The sequence below is a fragment of the Lichenostomus cassidix genome, unplaced genomic scaffold (genome assembly GCF_008360975.1).
Source record: "Lichenostomus cassidix isolate B80296 unplaced genomic scaffold, HeHo_3.0 HiC_scaffold_43, whole genome shotgun sequence".
Lineage (NCBI taxonomy): Eukaryota > Metazoa > Chordata > Aves > Passeriformes > Meliphagidae > Lichenostomus > Lichenostomus cassidix.
In genome coordinates, this window is record NW_028147635.1 from 3,895,509 (window position 1) to 3,901,315 (window position 5,807).

A 5,807-nucleotide genomic window follows, 5' to 3' on the forward strand; every position below is an offset into this window, starting at 1 on the left:
GGGACGCGGCTCGGCCGGGGCTGACCCGCCCCCGAGGCCGACGCGCCCCGCCGGCCGGTCGCGGGCGCGACCGGCCGCCGGCGAGGTTGGGAGACGAGGAGGGGGGGAAGACGCCCCCGCGCGGAGCGAGGGGCCCCCCCCCCGCAACCCGACGCTTTCCCCCCGCCGGGCCGCGCGGAAAGCGCCGGACGTGCTAGAGGAGACGGCGACCCGACGAGGCGGGCGCGGCCCGGACACCGAGGCCCCCTTTTTCGGTCGGGGCGGCTCGCTCCGCGGCAGGCGGCGGCACGGCAAACGAGCGACCGCGCGCCGGGGAAGGGGCTCGTCTCTCTCTCCCCCTCCCCGCGCGTCCACGGCCCGTGGCGGGGGCTTTTTCTCTCTCGCCTTTCGCTCCCCTCTCGCTCGCCTTCGTTCTCTCGCGCTCACAGAGCCGCGCCGCCGCCCGAGCGCCGCTCGCGGCCGGCACCCACGGGCGCGACCCGGGACCGAGGCCCGCGCCGGCGCCTCGCGCGGTTTTTCGAGGGCACCTGAGGGCTCGCGGGGCCACGCGGCCGTCACACAGCCCGGGGACGGTAAAGACGCCCTCCCGACGCCGGGAAGGGGCGACACCTCGCCTGCGACGGGAAGCGAGATCGGAGGGGAGACCGCCCTGCCCGAGCACCGGACACCGCCGTGGCTTTCCCCGTTACAGAGAGAGCCCCGGAAGAGCCGGCCCGCCGGGGGCCCCCTCCGACGCGACCCGAAAAGCCTCATCGATCGGGAAAAAGAAAAGAAGGAGAAAGCGAGGAAGCGAGAAAAGGAGCGCCCGCCCGAGGAGCGACGAGGGCCCCGCGGCCACGGTCCTGGGACGACGGGCGAAGCGCTCGAGGCCGCCGCCGCCGGCGGCCTCCCCTCCCTCGGCTCGCGGCTTTGGGATGGGTCGCGGCGGAGCGCGCTGGGGGGGTGCCGCCACCCGCCCCGGCCGGCCGCGCACGCGCGACGCGGAGGAGCGCCCGCCCGAGGAGCGACGAGGGCCCCGCGGCCACGGTCCTGGGACGACGGGCGAAGCGCTCGAGGCCGCCGCCGCCGGCGGCCTCCCTCCCTCCCTCGGCTCGCGGCTTTGGGATGGGTCGCGGCGGAGCGCGCCGGGGGGGTGCCGCCACCCGCCCCGGCCGACCGCGCGCGCCGCTTTCGCGCCCTTCCGGCGACACGACACGGGGACGGGGAGCGGGCCGCGGCAGGCCGCGCTCCCCCAGGGGAAGAACCCCTTTCCGGCGTTCGAGAAAGCGCCGCCGCCGACCGAGCCCTCGGGGCCACCGGCTTTCGCCCGCCCCGCGGCGACCGGCTTTCCCCCCCCCGGAAAAGCCGGGAAGGGGGAAGAAACGGCGAAGGAAAAAAAGGCACATCGCGCGTCGCGCGCCGGCCCCGTGCTAGCCACGGGGGGCCGCGGGCCGCCGCGGGGAGGTCGGCGAGGCCCGCGCCTCTCGCTCCGCACCTCCCCGCCGGCTTCGCGGCTTCCCTTCTCTCTCGCCTTCGCTTTTCGTCTCGGGCCCGCGCGCCTGGCTCGCGCGCTCCTCTCCGTGCCGCGGCTTAGGGCCGCCGGGAAAGAGAAAATAAGAAAGACCGGGGCGGGCGAACCCCCCGCTTCGCCCGCACGCCGGCGCGCCGGACCTTCTCGCAAACCCGGGCCCCCCTTCGCCGGCGACCACGGCGGCCGGGGCGGGCCCGACGAGCACGGGCCGCCCGGGCGTAGTGGCCTTTCCGCCCTCGCTTCTGTGCCGAACGAACCGGAGGAAGGGCGAGGCGCCGCCGCCTCGCCCGCGTCACGCGCCCGGGAAGGGAGGCTCTCTGTCGGGTTTTCCGGTCCCCGCGCTGGAGCGGCCCGGCCACCGCTCCGGCCGGGCCGCCGCTGCAGAGAAGTCGTCGGGGCCCCGCTCGCGCGGGGCCCTCCCCGGCTTAGGGCCGAGGAAGGGGGAACGACGACGAGGCGCGCCGGCGGGGACGGGGGTGCCGCCACCCCGCCCCGCCGCGCCGCGCCGCCGGGCGACTCCCGTCACCGAGCCCCTGGGGCGACCGGCCGGAGGCCGAGGCGCGGCACCGGCGACCCCGCCGAGCTTCCTCCGCGGCACTTCCGACACATGTGGGACGCACGTCGGGAGCGGGGAAGAGCGGGGCGCCGCCACGCGCACCTCAGCCAGCCGGGCCCGTCCTGGAGGGCTCTCGGGGAAAAGGGCGGCCGGGGGACGCGCAAAGCCTCACCGGGCTTCCCCCACGGGCGAGCGAGTCGCCCCGGCCCGCCTGCGCCCGAGCCCGCGGCCGCCGGCCACCGCACCGGACCGACGGCCGCAAAAAAAGCGGGCCCGACGAGCGGGCCCGCCCCCGGCTTAAGGCCGGGCACCGAAAGGACGAGGCGCCGCCGCCTCGCCGGCAACGACCGCGGCCCCCTTTTTCTGCGCTCTTCCTCTCCGGCCCTTTTTTCTCGCTCTCTGCGGGGCTGCGGCCTCTTCCCGCGAAGGCAGCCGCAGCCGGGCCCGGAGCGGGACGCGCTCGCTCGCGCGCGGCGTTGCTTTCGCTTTCCGCCCTTTCTCTCTGGCTCGCGAAACCTGGGACAACGCGGAACGGCTTTCTCTCTCTCGCCATCCTTTCGCCCGCCCCCGCGGCGGGCTCGTGCAGGTAAACCGGGACGGAGCCACGCGACTCGTCCCGGGCGCTCGTCGCACTGCGGCGGGGTTGCCGGCGGACCGCGGGCGCGGTCGCGCCGCTCTGGGCTTGCGACCCGTTCGAGCGCACTCGGTCCCTCGGGAGACGGCCCTGCACCCGCTCCCATAATACGGAAAGGCGAGTCCGAGGCGCCGCGCGCCTCCAAGAGGCCCGCCGGCACTTCACCGGGTCGGCGCGGGGGCGCTCGCCGCCTCTTACGATGACATAGCGGGAGGCAGCGAAAAACAGCGACCCCTTGGTGAACTTCCGGACGGCCGCGGACAACAGGTCTACCCAGCTCGCCGGCCGAAATTCGCCTGTCCCGCCGGAGCGAGGTAGACCTGCTCTCCCGGAGACCGGGCGCCGCTAGCGAGCCAAGCCGACGAGCCCGGGCGAAGGCCGGAGGCCGCGCCCGGTGCCCGGAGCCCGGAGCCGGGGTAGACCTGCTGGCCGGCCGGAGCCGGGGTAGACCTGCTGGCCGGCCGGAGCCGGGGTAGACCTGCTGGCCGGCCGGAGCCGGGGTAGACCAGCTGTCCCGCCGGACCCGGGGTAGACCAGCTGGCCGGCCGAAGCCGGGGTAGACCTGCTGGCCGGCCGGAGCCAAGGTAGACCAGCTGGCCGGCCGGAGCCGGGGTAGACCAGCTGGCCGGCCGGAGCCGGGGTAGACCAGCCGGCCGGCCGGAGCCGGGGTAGACCAGCTGTCCCGCCGGAGCCGGGGTAGACCAGCTGGCCGTCCGGAGCCGGGGTAGACCAGCTGGCCGGCCGGAGCCGGGGTAGACCAGCTGGCCGTCCGGAGCCGGGGTAGACCAGCTCTCCCGGAGACCGGGCGCCGCTAGCGAAGACCAAACCGACGAGCCCGGGCGAAGGCCGGGGGCCGCGCCCGGTGCCCGGAGCCCGGAGCCGGGGTAGACCTGCTGGCCGGCCGGAGCCGGGGTAGACCAGCTGTCCCGCCGGAGCCGGGGTAGACCTGCTGGCCGGCCGAAGCCGGGGTAAGACCATGTCCCTCCGGAGCCGGGGTAGACCTGCTGGCCGGCCGGAGCCGGGGTAGACCTGCTGGCCGGCCGGAGCCGGGGTAGACCTGCTGGCCGTCCGGAGCCGGGGTAGACCGCTGGCCGGCCGGAGCCGGGGTAGACCAGCTGGCCAGGCGAAGCCGGGGTAGACCAGCTGTCCGCCAGACCGGGGTAGACCTGCTCCCGGAGACCGGGCGCCGCTAGCGAAGCCAAGCCGACGAGCCCGGGCGAAGGCCGGGGGCCGCGCCCGGTGCCCGGGCCAGGCCGGGGTAGACCAGCTGTCCCGCCGAAGCCGGGGTAAGACCAGCTGTCCCGCCGGAGCCGGGGTAAGACCTGCTAACCGGCCGAAGCCGGGGTAGACCAGCTGTCCCTCCGGAGCCGGGTAGACCTGCTGGCCGGCCGAGCCGGGAGTAGACCGCCTGCTGGCCGTCGGAGCCGGGGTAGACCCGCTGGCCGGCCGAGCCGCAGACCAGCTAACCACGAAGCCCGGGTAGACCAACTGTCCCGCCGGAGCGGAGTAAACCTGCTCTCCCGGAGACCGGGCGCCGCTAGCAGCCAAGCCGACGAGCCCGGGCGAAGGCCGGGGGCCGCGCCCGGAGCCCGAAGCCAACCCCCCCACCAAAACCACCCCCGGAGCCGGGGTAGACCAGCTGGCCGGCCGGAGCCGGGGTAGACCAGCCGGCCGGCCGGAGCCGGGGTAGACCAGCTGTCCCGCCGGAGCCGGGGTAGACCAGCTGGCCGTCCGGAGCCGGGGTAGACCAGCTGGCCGGCCGGAGCCGGGGTAGACCAGCTGGCCGTCCGGAGCCGGGGTAGACCAGCTGGCCGGCCGGAGCCGGGGTAGACCAGCTGGCCAGGCGAAGCCGGGGTAGACCAGCTGTCCCGCCGGAGCCGGGGTAGACCTGCTCTCCCGGAGACCGGGCGCCGCTAGCTAGCCAAGCCGACGAGCCCGGGCGAAGGCCGGGGGCCGCGCCCGGTGCCCGGAGCCCGGAGCCGGGGTAGACCTGCTGGCCGGCCGGAGCCGGGGTAGACCAGCTGTCCCGCCGGAGCCGGGGTAGACCTGCTGGCCGGCCGGAGCCGGGGTAGACCAGCTGTCCCTCCGGAGCCGGGGTAGACCTGCTGGCCGGCCGGAGCCGGGGTAGACCTGCTGGCCGGCCGGAGCCGGGGTAGACCTGCTGGCCGGCCGAAGCCAAGGTAACCCCCACCAACCACCCCCACCGGTAGACCAGCTGGCCGGCCGGAGCCGGGGTAGACCAGCTGTCCCGCCGGAGCCGGGGTAGAGCAGCTGGCCGGCCGGAGCCGGGGTAGACCAGCTGGCCGGCCGGAGCCGGGGTAGACCTGCTCTCCCGGAGACCGGGCGCCGCTAGCGAGCCAAGCCGACGAGCCCGGGCGAAGGCCGGGGGCCGCGCCCGGTGCCCGGAGCCCGGAGCCGGGGTAGACCTGCTGGCCGGCCGGAGCCGGGGTAGACCAGCTGTCCCGCCGGAGCCGGGGTAGACCTGCTGGCCGGCCGGAGCCGGGGTAGACCTGCTGGCCGGCCGGAGCCGGGGTAGACCAGCTGGCCAGGCGAAGCCGGGGTAGAGCAGCTGTCCCGCCGGAGCCGGGGTAGACCAGCAGGCCGGCCGGAGCCGGGGTAGACCTGCTCTCCCGGAGACCGGGCGCCGCTGAGCCAAGCCGACGAGCCCGGGCGAAGGCCGGGGGCCCGCGCCCGGTGCCGGAGCGGAGCCGGGAGTCCAGACCTGCTGGCCGGCCCGGAGCCGGGGTAGACCAGCTGTCCCGCCGGAGCCGGGGTAGACCAGCTGGCCGGCCAGGCCGGGGTGAACCGCTGCCCTCCCGGAGCCGGGGTGAGCCAGCTTTGCCTCAGCAGGTGAACCAGCTGGCCGGCCGGAGCCGGGGTAGACCTGCTGGCCGGCCGGAGCCGAGTGAACCTGCCTCTCGGAGACCGGGCGCCGCCCTTGAGCCAAGCCGACGAGCCGGGCGAGGCCGGGGCCGCGCCCGGTGCCCGGCCGGAGCCGGGGTAGACCAGCTGTCCCGCCGGAGCCGGGGTAGAGCAGCTGGCCGGCCGGAGCCGGGGTAGACCAGCTGGCCGGCCGGAGCCGGGGTAGACCAGCTGTCCCTCCGTNG